The 17,910-nt window shown below is 56.2% G+C and overlaps 1 protein-coding gene across 7 annotated transcripts in view; it reads left to right on the top strand.

Annotated features, from left to right (window-relative positions):
- GJC2 (gap junction protein gamma 2) overlaps positions 1-17,910 on the top strand; it is a 32,290-nt gene that overhangs the window by 191 nt on the left and 14,189 nt on the right. Inside the window, exons 1-5 of one of the 7 annotated variants that reach the window (XM_021388333.1) lie at positions 37-1,479; positions 3,820-3,897; positions 4,864-4,983; positions 5,776-5,863; positions 16,462-16,657. The gene's annotated coding sequence lies outside the window, so the exon portion shown is untranslated. The other 6 variants (XM_021388332.1, XM_021388328.1, XM_021388330.1 and 3 more) reach the window with 6 other exon arrangements.

Genomic DNA, 17,910 nt, shown 5'->3' with positions numbered 1-17,910 from the left:
GGGGCAGAGCTGTCCTGGTCAGGAGCTGCAGCTGCTGGGCAGTCTGGGCAGATGGGAGCTCATCTTTGCTGGCATCCAGTGTCGCAAGCGTTGGCCTCTCCTTGCTCCCTGCTGCAGATCTGCCTGCAGCTCCTCCGGGCCTTTCTCGTGGTCTCTGCCTGCCATCCTGGGGCTCCGTGCTGTTCTGGCTCTGTTGCTCTCACGGAGCAGCTCGTCAGCACTGACTGCTCTACCCACAGACCTCGTGAACAGATGGATTTGTTTAATAAGCCGAGAGGGGAAGGGAACGGTTGCAGGATATGATCTATCCACAGATTATTTTCCGGGAGAAAAGTACTTGTGAGTTCTTCCTTCCCTCTCCAGGTTGGGCAGCAATGTTGTAATTCAGACATATTTGTTGTTCCATTCAACTTCAGGTGCAGGTAGATTTTTGGTTGCTTCTATACCTACAAATTGGAGAAAAGAAGATTTCCAAGCTGTGCAATCTTTCTTTGGATGATGCATAAAATTCTTGAGGGCCGAAGTAAATCCCCTTTCCTACCAGGATCCATTGATTCTTGTTATCATTCCTCCTGCTGTCGCTGGCTTGAGATGTAGAGAGCTCTGCCTGGCCCGGGCTGGGGCATGGCTCGTGTTCTGCTCCCCTGGCCTTATCCAGCCTTAGCCTCGAAGCTTTCAGGCACATTCTAAGCCCTTGGATCCCTTGGGCAGGTCCCACCCCAAGCCTCATTGCATGCTCAAAGCCCCCCAGTGTCGGTGAGAGGTGGGAGCAGGGATGCAGCACAGCTGCTCGCAGCCTTGCTGTCCCGGAGCCTCGTGTGGAGCACGCAGGCATTTGGGGTTTGATCCTGGAGAAGCAGTGTGTCCTGCAGAGCTGGCGTCCTGCAGGTGGTCGCTGCCAGCCCTGCCTAGAAGGGAACCCACACTGATGGGCTTAGAAGCGTAACAGCTGGTGGTTGGATTGCTTGCTTGCCTCTCGTGGGCTGTTTTAGCTATCTGCCACAGGTGAGGGCGAGCTCTTCCTTCTGCTGGCGTCGGTTTCGTGGTGCAAGGTCCTAGGTTTTGGCTAAGTGACCACAGAAGCTCTTGTTGGGAACGTCCTGGGGCCGCACCTAATGCGGAGCATCCCGCTCTCCCCATCGTGGCGCTGAGCATCGCTGCTCCGGGCACCGTCAACGGGCCATGATTTTTTTTTTTTTCCCAAGCGATAACGCTCGCTAACGTTTATTGAAATGTTTGCAGTGGGGAAATTTCCCCTCTAGATGGCAGAGGTGACAGCAGGAACAACGCGGGGACCCACGCTGCGGAGCAGCCAAACGCGGAGGTGCGCGGCCGCAACGCTCGCCCCGGTGCAGGGATCCCCGGCCGCTGCGTGGGACCTGCCCGGCTGTCACCAGATGGACGTGCCCAGCTGCGACGTGCCCAGCCCCACGGTGCCCAGAGCCGGGCTGCCAGCCCCGAGCCGAGCCTGCAGGAGAGGTAAGCAGCGCCCGGTGACGGGAGATGACAAAAGGCGACGCTGGGTCGGGGGGAAAAAAGTCACTGGGATCCCTTCAGCCCTGGGTATCGCCTCCTGCTCCGCTCTTCCCTGGTGGTAACGGGGAGGGAGGTCCTCGGTAACCCGCCCTGTGTCGGGTGACCTGCTTTCCATCGCCGCCTCTGTGCGTGATGGAGTGAAGCAGCGAGCGCCTCGATGCCCGCGCTGATGCGAAGCGATGGGGTGGGCGATGGGAGGAGGGGGACCGGGAGCGGGCACGGTGAGCATCTCCGCTCCTGTCCTTAAAAGCCGGTTCCGAGGGTGTCGTGTGCTCAGCTCGTGCCCCGTTCTGGAGGCGTGCAGTGTGCATGGAGGGTCCTGACCCAGCAGATGGAAGAGCTGGGGTGCCCCTTCCCCAGTGGCTCCCGTGCTGTGATGTATGGGATGCTGCAGGGCGAGGGAGCGGTGGTGATGGGGAGAGCAACACGGGCAGCAGAGCTGTGGCTGGAGGGATGCGGGCAGCCGGGACATCCCTGCGGCCGGGGGCAGAGGGAGCTTAGAATCATAGAACCATCGTAAAGGTTGGAAAATGCCCCTGAGATCATCTGGTCCTGCAAGGCCGATGGCAGCCATCCCAGCTCTTTGCACGGTGACCCGAATTTGCATGCAGGGTTATGGGCAGAGAGCCCCCCCCATGTGGACCCTGAGGTCGGGCTCTAGGTTGCACCTCCTGCTGCCAGGGCGAGCACAGGCACCTGTTGTGATGTTCCCAGTGTAGCACCGAAGCTGCAGGGGCAGAGGACAGGAGGAGCCAGCCCCCTCTGCCTGCTCTGCCCTTCAAGGCATCAGACAGCGGCCATCGATCTGCAGGAGTCATTTTCCATGATCTGAGCGCAGCAGCTGCTCTCGAGGGACGGCCGAGCCGTTCTCCAGCTGCGTTGCTCTTTCTCAGCAGCTCTTTGCTGGCTCTGCTGTTGGTTGCCTACCAGAAGAGCAGCTTGGGCACCCTGGGGGTCTTTATGAGGCCAAGCCTGGGGAGCAGCGGAATCATGGAATCATTAAGGTTCGGAAAGATCTCTGAGGTCATTGAGTCTGACCGTCAGCCCACCCCACTGCAGCCCTGACCGCATCCCTGAGTGCCACATCCCCATGGTTCCAGAACACCCCCAGGGACGCCGACCCCGCCACCCCCCTGTGCCAATAAGGGGATGTTTGCACCCCGCTTCCCAACCTTCTCACCTGGGAAGCTTCTTGATGCCTCATCCCACATCCCTCCTGCAGGAGGATGCCGTGGGGTGAAGGTTGATCCCTGCCGCCACGCTGCTGTGCCCCTTTTTGGCTGCGAGCTGATAGCTTTTCCCACCTTCCCGCTCATCCAAGGGCTCTGGTGATACCAGTGCTGTTTTAAGGGCCAGTGTATAGGTGGTGGCTTTACGATGTGTGATGCCCTCAACTCTTTGGACGGGACACCGAGGTGCAGGAATGACCGGGTGGTGACATGAGGCTGTAGAGGGGACACACGAGGGCAGGCAGCGCCTCAGAGCCCGCTCCGGGTGTCCCAACCCAAATCAACCGAGGGGAAGCCAAGAAATGCTGGAGCCACGCTCCAGGAGAGCATCGAGCAGCCCAAATTAGCCCAGAGCCCATCCACCCGCCCGGGGCTCTTTCCATCATCGCGTTCCCCCCCCGTGAGCCCCCGGGCCGGAGCGCTGTCCTTGCCGTGGCTTTTCTTGGCATCGCTGCTTTTGGAGGCAGCGCTGATTTTTTTTTTTTTTCAAGCTCGCTTCCATGCGATTGCAGAAAGGCCCCCCCGGGGGCTGAGCAATCCTGGGGAATAATTGGGCATCTGTAGCAGAAAATAAGCAAGGAGGAGGAAAAAAAAAAAAAAAAAAAAGAAGTGGAAAACAGGATGATGGTTTGCTTTGCCCATCGTTGCCTGGCTCGGTCTGCGGTTCACTTTGCCTGCGACTTTTGCTGTCGGGCTCGATGGGTTTAGTGCTGGCACGGGGCTTTGGGGCCGTGGCACTTAGGGCCGTGGTGTGGTGGTGGGGCTCGGTGGGTCGGGTTCATGGTTGGGCTTGATGACCTTGAAGGTTTTTTTTTTTTGCAACCTGAGTGATGCTGTGATTCTGAGACTGGTAGTTACTGTCAGCAAGCCAATAGGGGCATTTTTCTATGATATTCTAAATCTGCCATTCCAGCCCTGGCTTTGCAGCAGGAAGGAGCTGCCTGGATGCACTGGGGCGGTTTGGGGGCGATGCTGCTCCTGCACTGAGGGCTGCAGCTCCGAGCGGGACGCGCTCCCTGCCTGGGCTGCTGATGTCTGCCTGTGCTTCCCGCAGGACAGCCGGGGGAGCGCTGCGTGCCGGCCGCTGCCGCCTCGCCTTGAGGCATCAACCCCGGAGCACCACAGAGAGCAGGTAGGTCCTAGAAAAAAAACCCCAACCTCTAATTAACCCTCATTTGGGATAACCAACCCCACTTGGACTCTGTCCAGGGTGCTGTACTTCCAGGCACGGGGTACCAGGGCAAGTGATGCTCTCGGTGGAGGAGAAAGTGGAGCTGGGGGCAGCCCCGCTGGGATGAATTCGGGTCATCTTGTTGAGCAGGCATGCTGCGTTATCCCTGGGGATGGAGGGACACCAATCCGTGGGGCGGCACGCGCGGCACCGCGCTCGTGATTCCTTAGAGCTCCGGCACGAAAACGAGCATAAAGCAATGAGTTCAGAATGGGTGCTGCTTTTTCTGACAATAGCAGCTGTGACTCTGCTTGTCCCGGCCGTGGCTCCATCGCCGCAAATAGCCCGGAGCCATCTGCAATTCAGATTGTGTGCAGCGGCAACTGGTACAACAGGATGCTGGTGCAGGCGGGGACGCGGTCCCCTCCTGGCTCTGTGCTTCTTCTTCCATCCCCAGCCATGAAAGGAGGGAGGAGCAGGATGTTTTCTGGCTTTTTCTTTCCTCATCCCGGCTGCCAGAGGTCGTGGCGGTGATTTAAAGAGAAAAAAATAAAAAAAGAAGGGAGGAGGAAAAGAGCAAATGCTGGTGCCCGTGGTGAGCTCGGCACATCCAGACTTTGTCCCACAGCGAGGAGACCCCTGGGAGCCGGGTCCTGCTCCAGTGGGAAGGGTGGAGTGGCCAAGTCCTCGGACCAGCATTAGGCCCCCAAAGTTTCTGCTTCTCTCTGCTGTGAAGCAAGTCTCACTGATGGAAAGCAAAGCAGCTCCGAAGCGGGCATCCTTTCCCCAGCAGAGCCCCATCACCTCTCAGCGCTGCGGGAGGCTGGAGGAGTGAACTTGCAGGGCTCAGAGCTGTTCTCTGAGCAGGGGAGCTGGGATCTCACATGTTCCATTGATTCGCTGCCTGATTGCTGGTTATCACTGTAGTTTGACCTGCTGAGGCCAGCGAGCAGCAGCGCCTGCAGCTGGCACGGACCTGCCCATGGGCTCTGCAAACTTCAGGCTTGCTTCTGCTGCCTCCTCCCTGCAGCACAGCAGCTTTCCCAGGTGTGTTTTGCTTTATGTATGTATTTCTTGGAAGGCTCCATCTGCCCCCCAAAGCATGGGTGCTGGTGGTCCCAGCCATCGCTGCAGATTCAGAGCTGCCGTTGAGCCACAGGCACCTGAGCTGGAGGCAGGGAGCAGAAATAAAGCAGATGGCCCGGCTGCGTTAGCACCTCGGGGCTCTTTGCTGGTTTTATGGCTGATATTGGGGAAAAAAATTCTTCTCAGAAAGAGTGGTGTTGCCTTGGAATGGGGTGCCCAGGGAGGTGGTGGGGTCACCATCTGTGGAGATGTTCATGGACCGTGGGGACGGGTGTGCAGTTGGACTGGATGATCTCAGAGGTCTTTTCCAACCCTCATGATCCTATGAATCTCCCTTGCTTTTAATTTGTCCTGTTGACTGTGGTCATAGGGAAAGAATTCCCCTGCGGACAGGTAGGAGCTTCCTTCCCACCTCCCAGCTCACCAATAGCTGCCCGTAGCCCAAAGGTTTCCCCATCTCTCCTGCAGCCCTCGCCATCCTGGTGCCCTCCTGCTGTGGTCCTCCCTTTGGATGCAGCATCCCACGAGGATCCCTCCCAACACCAAAGGGTCCCTCCCTCCCTTTCACCCACCTCAGCCCCGTTTTCCAACCGCTGCTGCACCCCTGGAGTATTTTTTTTCCAGGACCCACGCCACGTGCAGGGAAGGGGGGGGGACAATGGCAGCATTGAGCGCTCTGGCCGGGCTGCGGCCACATTGTGCCTGGCAGAGAGATGCCCAGGGATAATCGCCTCCTCCTTGGCTTTGTTGCAGGGCTGCGGGCGGCCGAGCAGCAGGGATTTACCCCCAGGGCTGCGGTTATGCGGTGAGGACCCGCGTCTCTTTTTCCTGGCTGTGAAAGGTACGGGCGGGTTGGGAAGGGGACGTTGGGATGAGGGGCAGAAGGATGCTCCTCTCCTCATCCCTCCCTTTGCAGTGCACGCGGTGGTGGGAGCTGTGGCAGTTATTTTATTCCTATGAAATGCTTTGGATTCAGCGTGTCCTGAAGCAAAAGGAATCAAAACTCTGCTCAGGGTCTGGCGGTCGCTCACCATTTGGATCCAGGGCGTTGCAGAGTGCAGAGCAGATCTGTGCCACGCGTTGTGCACAGCTGTGGGGTTTGCCTGGGCATGGGTCAGTGTGCTCCTGGACTTAGCCTGGGCTGCTTACAAAGAGAGGGAAGTGATAAAAACTGAGGAGAGCAAGAAATAGACTCCTTCCTCGGGGAGAGAAAGGGCTCTGGTGGAGGGCTCTGCTTCTCAGAGGTGGGGAGGCAGCAGGAAATGCAGCCAAGATCCCATTTTCTCTCTGATTTGAGTTACTGACATCAGGAAGAGGCTGGGCAGCTCTGAGGAGGGGCAGTGGGACAGCCCCACGGGGATGGGGACACTGCTGTGCTCTGGGGCTCCATCTGGTCCCCATCCTAAATCCCTTCCACGTCCCAGAGCCACTGGAGGCGTTTCCCTAAAGGGGATGAGGAGATGCTTCGGGACCTGGTTTTCCCCCTGCATACAGTTGGTTGGAACTGGTGATCTTTGAGGTCCCTCCCAGCCCGGGCCACTCAATGAACTTCAGGCACAGAGCCTGACTCTTCCCTATCCCCTCCGCAGCTGTGCTGCTCCTCGTCTCCCGAACTGAATTCTGCTCTCAGACCCTTGGGTTGTGCCTGTGAGACCCAGCGCAGCCGGTCCTGGGCTCTGCAGCCTGCTTGCTTTGGGAGCACCAACTCGGCTGCTCCACGTTGGCGTTGCTCCTTACAGCCCCGGCACTGACGGGAACTGGTGCGCAGGGCTCAGCCCAGCAGAAGCTGTGGTTTTGCAGCTGCTCCCTCTAACCCACAGACAAAAGGTCCATTGAGAGGAGGATGCTCTTTGTGAGGTGCTTTTGTCTCGTGGGTTTTTTTTGTCTTATTTTTAAAGGATGTGAGCTCAGTTGCCATCCCTCGTTAACGCCTCTGGGTCCTTAGATGGGCCGAGCTTGAAGATGCTGTTGCATTTCCATGGCCTTTATTGTCTTCACCCTCATGAAAAAAATGATCACCTTCCCCCTGGTTGGTCGGTGACCCTCAGTTACATACCTGCTGTCCCCAGCTCATTGGTACAATCACCATGAACATGGTTGGGGTGGGCATGGTGAATTTGGCTGCAACCAGCATGTGTGCAGATGGGTTCCTTGGATGCTGGAAGGACCCTCTGGAGTCCTGCTGGTCCCAGGCAGGGGAAGGAGGCGTTTCTTCCTTCCACCCTCCCAGCCCCAAATGTCCATTTCATTTATAGCAAAGAAGTTGTCATAATTACTTTGTTTAATCCACGCTGAGTAGAAGAAAGCCATGACCTGTGCTGGCAGGGAGTGAGCAAAAGGCCCAGACCCCATCCAATGGGGAGCAGAGTAGAACCCTAACCCGAAAGGGTAACCCTTAACCCTAAATCCAAATCCAAAAGGGTAACCCTTAACCCTAAATCCAAATCCAAAAGGGTAACCCTTAACCCTAAATCCAAATAACAGAAGGGTAACCCTTACCCCTTAACTCTCACTCAGAAGTGTAACTCTTCACCCTAACCCAGAAGGGTAACAATTAACCATTAAGCTTAACTCAAATGTGTGGCCCCTAACCCAAAATGGTAGCCCTTAACCTTCACCCACAAGGTGGTAACCTTTAGCCCTAACCCAAAATCCCACGGGCCCCTTCTCGCTCTGCCCAAATTCCCTTGTCGTGCCGCAGGAGGGCAATCTGCCTTCCACCAAAACCCTCCTTCGAAAGCGTCCCGAGGAAGGAACTCCTGCAAAGTACGCGAGCTATTTCTGAGACAATCCTTGGGTGTTCTCCAAGACTGTAATACCAGAAGATGTTTGTCAGTGTGTGTCATAAGGAAACCCCTCCTTCCCCTGTAACGGAGGTGGAGCACGGCACGGCGTGCGCTCAAGGCTCTGCTCCCCCAGCGCAGCTCTCCCCCTAATTTATGGCTTGTCTGGAGCTCTTCCACCTGAGGTTCATCCAAGAAGCACAAGGGTCGTTTTTAAGGCCGAGCAGCTCCCTTTGACCCGCTCCGTTGCTTGGAGATCTTGGTGACCAGCCATGTAAACTGCTGTTGTTTCTGCTCCTCGTTGCCAGAAGAAGAGAAAAGACTGCGGGGCTGCTGCATGCTGTCCGTGCAACCCATCGAGAAAGGGGACATGGAAACTGGGGGGAAAATGAGGATCCCCGTCCCGCTCCTCCCCTGTAAATTAAGGCATAAGGAGTTAAATTACTGTTTCACTTCTAACTTTACTGGAGCGATTAATCCATCTCCCTGCCTCTGCAGAGGGGTCAGGTGTCATTTGGGGACGTTTTTTGGCACTGTGGTGTATCCCCTCAGCTCTCCGGTTGCCCTCTCAGAGGTGGGGACCCCAAGGCTGCCAGCCCCCAGAGCCCTGGGCTGTTCCTAAGGCTCTGTAGGGGCAAGCCAAGCCCTTGGGCGAAGACTCAAGGGTCCCTCCATCCTTCATGTCCTCTCCTGAGGTCCGTCTTCTTGCTCCTCTGGGGCAGAGCAATGTCCTGGGGAGGCTGCCCAACTCCTCCTGTGTGTGTGAGTGATGCTGGGTAGGGGACAGATGGGAATGGTGAGGGTGATGTGTATGATTGCGGGGTGACAGGGGCTGAAGTCTCCTCGGGAGGTCTCGGAGCATGGCCAACTTTGTTGGATGGAATTGCCCAGGGCCCTGTCCAAACGAGTTATTTCCAAGGGTGGAGATCCCACCAGAACCCCGTGCCAGTGTTTGTCATGGAGAAAATGATTTTTTTTCGTGTTAGGTTGAAATTTTTCTGGCTGCAGCTTGTCCTTTCACTCTGCACTTCTGAGGAGAGCCTTGACCATCTTCTGCAGAACCTCCCGTGAAGCAGCCGAACACATCAGCAAGCTTGTCCCCATCTCTTAGGATCACAGAACATCCCGAGTTGGAAGGGACCCTCAAGGATCCTCGAGTCTAGCCGTTAAGTGACGGCCATGGGGGACTGCAGGCCGCTGTGAGGGGCTGTAGGGCCATGAGGAGCTGTAGGGCCATGAGGAGCTGTAGGGCCATGAGGAGGCCTCCTCTCAGCTTCCTCTGCTCTGGGCCAAACAAACCAAGAGACCCTTTGCCCTCCAGATCCTTCCAGATGAGCATGAGCTGCTCCGCAGGGTCAGGACAGGCAGTGAGGCTGTATTACTGAGTGAATTTGCAGCCAGCGTCCCTCTCCCCACTAGGATTAGGTCTGTCATGACATAGCTCTCCCACCAGCGGGACGTAAACAGATAGAACCTGGGAACGTGGCCTGGAAACGCGGCTCATCCCAGGCGGCCCCAAGCATCTCCCGCTTCCTTCCCACCAGGAGGGCTGGGATGTTCCTGCTGTGCTTCCTGCCCGGGGGCAGGTTGCAGCTGCAGGGTGGGAATTTTAGGGAACAGAGGAGCTGGGAGCCAGCACCCTAACATAGAATCATTGAACAATTACAGCTGGAGAAGTCCTCTAAGATCATCTAGGTCTGACCATTCACCTTCCACCACTATTGCCCACTGACCACGTTCCCCAGTGCCACGTCTCCATGGTTCCTGAACACCTCCAGGGACAGCGACCCAACCCCCCCACCTCCCTGGGCAGCCCGTGCCAGTGCATTACTGCACTTCTTGAGAAGTTCTTGCTAATATCCAAGCCTGTAGGCTGAGCGGGATGCTGCCATCCCTCACCATGGGTGAGAAGGACTTTGAGGACTACGTCTTTGGGCACCTAGCGCAGTAAATCCAACCGTAACCCCTGGTGACACTCAGCCTAGGAAATGGCTCTACCCATGCACGCAACGCTCTCTGCTTCGGAAACTGCTGCTGGTTCCTGAGCCAAATTCCTTCGGGCTCGTTTTTATCATCCCATTTTTCCTGCTGGGGACAATGGTGCTGCCGGCTGCTCTGCTCAGCCATTTCCTCCTCTCTCCCAGACAGAAGCAGTTGACTGAGCCTATCGCAAAGCCAGCGTCCTTGTTTCCCTTCCAGGCCGCCCAGCCGTGGGGAGGAGTCACTGTATATTGACATGGTGCAAGAGCAGATGTGCATTCCCTCACCCGGACCGTATTTTGGGGACCTGTGCAAGTGCTGCCCTGTCCCTGGGGCTTTCTGCAGCATGAGCAGCCCGTGCTTTCCTATGGTCGGGGCTGGCATCATGGCACCATGTGGCCCTGGACATGACGTGAGCCAGCTCCAGCTCTGGAGAGTTGCAAGTGCAAATAAATAGAGCTGATGAAAAGGCAGCAGTGCTGCAGGAGGAGAGGGGAGAAGAGAGGCCAAGTGATGTACTGGGGGTTGCCAACCAGCCCAGGGGATAGGAGAGCCTCATTTCGTAGCACAGCTTCTCTCTGCCCACACGTAGGTGTTTAGGTCCAGCTGTGATGTTTGGGACATCTGCCTTAGCCCCAAATCCCACCAGGATGAGGTGCTTCAACCTGGAAGCTCTGCTGCCCGCAGCCCCCAGCGCCATCGCCCCTCTGAAGCCCACCCCTCTGCTGCTGCTCGCCCTGCGCGTTGCTTCCCTCCCCGAATTCTGCGTCAGGAGCTGGACTCAATGATCCTTGTGGGTCCCGTCCAACTCAGGATATTCTGTGGTTCTGCAATCAGTGGGGACGCAGTGGGTCAGCCTCCAAAAGACCAGCTCCCCATCCCAAGGCCACGTTGATGATGGACAGGAAACGAATGCTTTCCCTCAGAAATTCTGCTCTCGGGCAGGGATCTTTCAGCTTCCAGCTGCTTGAGTTATCTTGCTGTGAGCGCTCGGTTCTGGGAAGGCTGCTGGCTCACGCAGTCCTCCCGCTGCCCCCGAGGCGATGCGGCGCTGGGGAGGAGCAGCCTGTCCCTGATGTAGCCACTTCTCCAAGGGCACCGGGCTGGCGTTCAATAGGGCTTTGTTGAATGCAGGCGAGGTGCTTGGCTTGGCTTAGAGGGAGGTGGGAGCTCTTAGGCCGCCAGCGAGCCAGGCAAAGCATTTTTGTTGTGTTGGGAGCAGAGCGGGAGCACCTGGATGTGAGCGAGGCTGAAGCAGGTGCCTGGAGGTAGGGGTGTGTGGGCCCCCCTTCCTGTGCCGGGCTTGCTGACCCATCCAGAAGGTCTTTGCTGGAGAAGTCAGCCGTAGCATTGACTCCTGGTTGAACAGGCCTACATGTTTACACGGGATGGACACGGCGTTGTGTTGAGCGTGGCACATTCCACCACCGTGACCAAGGCATGGAGAACTGCCCGGCGTCCTTGCGTAGACATGAGGAGTTCCACCGGGCCGGCCGAGCTCCAGCACGCATCCCCCGGTGAGATGGACTGCACGCCCTCGTGATTTCGGGAGATATCTGTCCCATTGGCCTGCCAGATGTCCTAGGGTGGTTGCTGTCTGCGTCGCTACTCTTGTGGTGTGTTCTTGGGTGGGACCTGTGGCCGAGAGACCAGAGTACGGGGACTGCTCTACGTCTCCATCTTGTTGGCTCTGCGGGGTGCTGTAGGGTTTGAGCGAGGATGTTTCTGCCCTGAGAGTGGAGGAAGCGTCAGTGGCCAACAGGGAAGGACAGGGCTGCCAGGTGAGTCCACGCCAGGCTGTACGTGGTGTGTAGCTGTGACCCAAGGAGGCCCTTGGGAAAGTTTTGATCTCCTGCTTTGATTCTCTGAATGAGCGGGGGGCACTGTCAGGTTGGATATCAGGAAGAATTTCTTCTTAGAAAGAGCGGTGATGCTTTGGCACAGGCTGCCCAGGGCAGTGGTGGGGTCACCCTCCCTGGAGGTGTTCAAGGACCGTGGGGATGTGGCACTGAGAGACATGGGCAGTGGACACGGTGGGGTTCAGTGGCTGGACTTGGGGATCTTTGTGGTCTTTTCCAACCTGAATGATTCTGTGATTCTGCTGAGGAGCCCATGAGAGGCATATTCCTAGCTGCTGTTGTATGGCTGCCCTAGAAAATGGAAGGGTATGGATGAAAAAAGCTGACATCCCTATTCCTCGGGGCAGCGAGACTAGGAGAGCAGCAGAGGAAAGCAGGCAGCTTTCTGCAAGAGATGTCTAGCAGCAAAAACATGCGAGGTTTTGCATGCTGGCCAGGATGTGCGTGGGTGTGGAGCTGATTTATTTGATACTCCACGAGCAGAGCTTGCCCGGAGATCCCAAGGTGGGAGGATGAGAAGAAAGCTCTGCTCCCAGCAGCTGCCCTGCTGCAAGCTTTGGGCCTTTCTCCTTTTAACTCCGACCTGTGGTCCTGGATCCTCCAGGCAGGTCGCAGCACTTTTTTGTCCAGTCCAGAAAATTTTAGCAGCTCTTTGAGTGCAGATACGTGATTTGCATCAAGCATCTCAGAGCGTTTATGTTGGCGGGGTGTAATTTATCTACGGCTTGAAATATTTGCTGATTCCTCTTATAACTGGAGTTTAAAAACAACAGAGCGCTGCTGATAGACCTGCAGTGATTTGGAACAGAGCTGATTTAGGGTGTGGGGTGAGAGCCCCATTGGTAGAGATGGAGAAAGGACCTCACCTTTGGTCCTGGTGAAGCTGTGACACCAATGTCAGCCGTGTCCTGTGCCCAAAGAGACCGGACCACAGCGCCCGGGGCTCTGTGCCTGCCTGCAGCCCCTGACCTAGCAGAACAACGTGGTCAGCAAAAAGGCATTGGTTTGGGAAGCCTCCAAAAGTGATTGCTCAAACATGCTGAAGGCAGGATGAGCCCTCTCCTGCTGGACCTAGCTGAGCACCAGAGGATGGCTCAGCACCTAAATGCAGGCATCTAAATCCCACCCAAGCATCCTAAAGGACACTTTAGGGTCCCACCTAAAATGTCATGAAGTGTCATCTTGGAGGACACAACGGGGTTCCTCTATGGAGCTGCCAAGCTTGGTGCCTCCCTGGTGGGCTCCCTGCGTGGGACAGGAGTGTGGTCAGGGGCTGGGGCAGCTGTTCTGCTGGAAAAACCTTCCCCTCCTGCCTTCACATCCATCTTTCCTTTGTGGGGAGAAGCCACTGTGCTGCACACGGTCCTGGCTCTGTGCCCCTTGCCCCATACCCCCACAGCCCTTTTCCTAGAAGCATCTGCAGAGCCTCCCCATCCAGGGAAAAGAGCACGTTATTCCCAGCCAGTTGATTAGGAAAGATCCTGACGTGCTTTACGCCATCGTGTCCCTCTAGAAAGGGAGGGAGAGAAAGCCACAGGGCTGGAGGCACAGCTCCGTGCCTCTGATACTGGAGAACTGAGTGGATTTGGTTGAGACTGTCTCACTGGAGCAGTAAAACTTTGGTATGCGTGGAACCTCGATTAACCTGTGGCCCTTGTTAACGTGCGGGGGCAGAAACGAGCCGAGCTGTACAGTAGGAGAGCCCATCCTGCTGATATTCCTTGCAAAGGGAAGCTCCCAACAAAGAGGCCAACACAAATATTTGTAGCACGGGCAGGGGCTGCCCGACGCGGGAATGCTCCTGTCCCCAGGCAGGAGGTGACATCATCCGGATTCCTTCACTGAGGAATGCAGGGTTTGCCTCTTCCCTGCCAGTAATTGCTTCTTAAAAACAGACCTGCCCAGGGATGCGCATCCGACCCAACTCTGCCCGCTGCATAGCTCAGAGTCCTCCCGTTCTTTTTCCCTGGCCTTTGCAGGGATAGGCGTGAAAAATGTTGGAATTGGTAATCCCCTAAATTATAGGTAAAGGCACCCGAAAAGCCGTAAGAAAGGACTGACCAGAAATGTGGGGAGGGACTGGAGCAGGTGGGGAGAGCAGACCTTGTCTTGGGGCTGGTCAGCATGGATGGGGCCGGTGATGGGCACTGCGCCTTGGTGACCCTTGGTCATAGGGCTCCCATTTCTCGGTCCTGCGAAGCCCACCAATCGTGTCACGACTGCAGGATTTCTGTGTCATGACTGCATTGGATACGCTGACATGCAAAGCATTCTGGCTGACCACCCTACATCCCCCCCAGGCCCCAAAGCAAAGCCTGATTCCCCCTCCACGGAACCCCTGACTTCTCCGTCGGGTTGAGCATCGCCACGTCCCATCCCTGAGCTCCCACCCCTCCACCTCTGTCTCTGCGTTGGCTCCAGCTTCAGCACACGCCGCTGGAAAAGTTGTCACGGTCCCCGATGTTCGCATGTCATCAACACTTCCACCAGCCTCGGCTGCAGCAGAGGGGTCAGTTCCTGTGGGATGGAGGCCGCTGCCGTCATTTCAATAGCTGGAACTAGGTGTAGCTGAGCTGCCCCCGTTATGGGTCCAAGGGAGGGATTTAGTGGTTGGAAAGGCACAAAGCTTTTTTGCTCCCAGTGCCTGAAAGAGGATGGCTGGCAGGAAATGAAAGCGCCCTTCTCCAAGGCAGGGGTGGTTTTGCTCCTGCGCCGGTTCTTTAATTTTCCGACAGGTTTTTGGAAATTCTTGGCTGTTACAACTGGACAATTAAATCCAGAGCAGAAAAGAAGGGCTCCAGCCAAAGAAATAAAACACTTGGTCAGCCAATTATTTGAAAAGGGGGATGGAAGGAGGACGCTTGAATGGAAAGCAGCAGAGCAAGGGCTGCAGTCCTGAGGATGCTGAGAAGTAGTTTCAGGTGTGCAGGGAGAGGATCTGCTGGATTTTGGTCATTGCTGGAGCTAGATTAAACCAGTAGGGCCAGAGGCAAAGGGGATTTTTGGGGCAAAGCGATGACATTTTGGCAAGGGTGTAGGCAGGAGAGACCCATCCAAGAGGGAGGCAATGGTGTAGCTGCTTTGGGTCAAGACCCACATGGGACAGAACTGCAGTGGAAGAATGGCAGAATGGTCGGCCAGGAGATGGTACAGAGGTGGCCGAGCAGCACTGATGCTGGCTCTAGAGTGCTGAGATGAAGGCTCCCAGGCTTTGAAAGCAATAGGGACCCAAAACCCATCCAGGAATAAAGGCCGTGATGGATGAAGGTCTGCACTCAGTGCAGGTCTCTGGGTGCATTGCAGCTGGGTGCTGCTGTGGGATTCTGCTCCTCCAGCCCCACACGTGGCCTGAAGCTGTCTACCTTGTCCATCCGTGTGCAAATTGTCCCAGTGTAAAGCAAGGCTGCCAAGCACAGTTCGTGCTTTTGGTTTGTGTGTCTGAAGTAAGGGGGAGGGACTTGTGTTGTCTCCCCTCAGGCTTCCTCGGAAACACAGATGGTGTTGTGGTTTCTTAATTATTTCTGTCTGGAGGCTAAAGGGAGGATGCCTTGCGGAGAATCAGAGAGTCATTAAGGTTGGAAAAGACCACTAAGATCATCTAATCCAGCCGTCATGAGGAAGGGAGGGGAAGGGCCAGACGTGGAAAGAGTGAATTTTCGAGAAGGTCCTCCCACAGCTTCATCTTCTTTCCTCAGTTTCTGCTCGTGGCCGGGCCACTGCTTGCAGCTATTCACCAGAGGGGTTCTGCAATACCGAAATGCAGTGGGCCAGGTGCCCAGCTAGCGACCAGCACGGGAGACCACCCAGCAGCAAACACAGTGTCTCAGTGTCTCCCTGTGGGGTAACTGATACCTTGACCTGGCGTTTCTAAGAGCTGTTTATCACGTGGTGAAAGAGGACGAGGGATTTTTCTTTTGCTCCCTCTTTCCTTTGCATTTTACACGCTGTTTAGTAGCCGTGTTCAAAGCAGCAGAGGAGGCTGAACCGGATCCGGGTCGGCACGGGAGCCTTGAAGAAAAGAAATGCAAGCAGAAAACTGGGCGACCAGTTGATGAATGTCGGGATGGGCTTCTAGCATTATCGAAGGCTAAACTGTGCCTGTAGCATCCTCTGTGTCCCATCTCAACCTGGCAGAGGGGAAGGCCTGCATCACACATCCCTGCTTGGGAGCCAGCCAAGTGCCTGGTACAGGGATGTGTGACCCCTGTGCAGCCCCAGTGATGCTGGGAGTACTGGTGAGCTGGTTGCTGCTCACTGCTCCACCAAAACCCGCACCCGCGCACCTGGTGATCTCCTGGAAACATTTCTACCTTCGGGAGCATCCTGTTCTATCAGCAAAGAGAAAAAAAAAAAGCCTCATCTTGCTTCCCGCTTGCTCAGCTTGCGGGTCAGCCCTAAGCATTGCTGGCTCAGCCCTGCAGCCCAGCCTCTGTGCAGAGGCTTCCCTGTGTCAAAGGTGAGGAAGGGCTGTCCTCCTCCTCCTCCCATATCTTCCCTCTTCCCCTTCCGCCTCGACGTGCTCATTCATGAAAAAACATCTGTTGGACGGATGAGGAGACAGAAATTTAACGTTGGCGCGTTTTTCCCGCTCGTTGGCCAAGGGAGGTTGTAGGCTCAGAGGGTTTTAATCTTTGTTTTCACAGCTGGATTCAATATTGCCCTTTCTTCTCTCCCGCTTTTCGTTGCTGCTCATTCCCCCGAGCAACCTGCTGCAAAGTGAAGTGTGTGCTCACATTGAAGGACAGCCCACGGTCGGCTTCCCCGGGGCTGCCCGCACCTCGGGGCCGATGACCCTCACAGCCCTGTCTATTCACTAGGGATTATGCTGAGATTGATGCTCTCCCACTGAGGGTCCTCTGCCCAGGACGGCAGTGCTGCAGTGACGAAGGTGCCATCCCATGAGGATCCTCTGAGAGCATCTGGCTGCAGCTCAGCTCTCCCGGCTCCTTTCCACCTGACTCCACGTGGGGTGAAGACGTCCCGGCAGCAGGGACCAGCTCGGTCCATCCTTTGGTAGGGGCAAATTTGTGGGATCTGCCTTAGCCCTGTGCATGGGGCCATAGCAAACCCCTCAGCCAACCTAGACATCATGGGGTGAGGTGCTGTAGGGTTTGGGTATAGGGTGGTGGGTGTAGAGAATGGGATGTAGGCTTTGGTGGAGGTGGGGTAGGTCTTGGTAGAGATGGTGTAGGGTTTTGTGATGCTCGTGTGGGGTTTTGTGATGCTCGTGTGGGGTTTTGTGATGCTCATGTGGGGTTTTGTGATGCTCGTGTAGGGTTTTGTGATGCTCATGTGGGGTTTTGTGATGCTTGTGTGGGGTTTGGTGGTGCTGGTGCAGGGTTTGGTGGAGTTGATAGGCAGTTTGCTGGAGGTGATGTAGGGCTTGGTGGTGGTAATGTATGTTTTGCTGGTGGTGACATAGGGTTTGCTGGAGGTGGTGTAGGGCTTGGTGGTGGTGTAGGGTTGGATCGTGCTGCTGAAGCCTGGTGGTGCTGCTGTAAGATCTGGTGGTAGTGGTGGTGCTGGCACTGGTTTGGATCCCTGGATGCCCAGCACAGCAGACAGGCAGCTGTGTGCTCATACACACTGCGGTAGCCACGGTGGGGAAGGTGCCATCATCTCCCCACTGGGTGCCAAAGGGCTCGGACCTCAGGCTCTGAAGTTCTTAACGTCAAAGCTTCAGTCACCAGCATGGCCTGATGCCAGATGGGACCGGCTCCATTCCCACCTGGACGCCAGCCTGGAGGCACCTCTCCACCTCACCACGTATCTCCAGTCGGAGACACCCATCCAACACCCCTCTCATCCCGCGAGCTTTGGGGACAGAACGCCACGTGGCCCGCCTCCTTGGCACGGGGAACCAAGCTGTGAGGCTCAGTGCAGAAAGCCTCACGCAGGGTGGGGGCCCACCTACATAAACAAGGCCAGGAAGGCTCCCAGCCATTCCCACCCCGCGCTCCCCTTTGGATCCGACCGGCCGTCCTCCACCGATGCTCCCGTCCCCAGGGCTGCTGGGGGAGGTATCGTACCGCTCCTCCGAGCACCTCTCTCTGATATTTCTCTTTTCTGCATGTAGATATAACTGCTTAAGTATCTCCGTGTATAATTACTGAAGTGGCCATTTGAATATTTAATGGTGATAGTGGTGCAACTGTAAATCTGGGTCGGATGAGCAGAAAACTGCCCCGGTCATGCCAGGACCCAGCCAGCATAGGAAATCTCTTATAGTAATAACGTTTCCTTTTTTCTTTACTTTCAGTTCTGTC

The sequence above is a fragment of the Numida meleagris genome, chromosome 2 (genome assembly GCF_002078875.1).
Source record: "Numida meleagris isolate 19003 breed g44 Domestic line chromosome 2, NumMel1.0, whole genome shotgun sequence".
NCBI lineage: Eukaryota > Metazoa > Chordata > Aves > Galliformes > Numididae > Numida > Numida meleagris.
The sequence above is the reverse complement of the archived record's forward strand: the minus strand, read 5'-3'. Positions and strand labels throughout refer to the sequence as shown.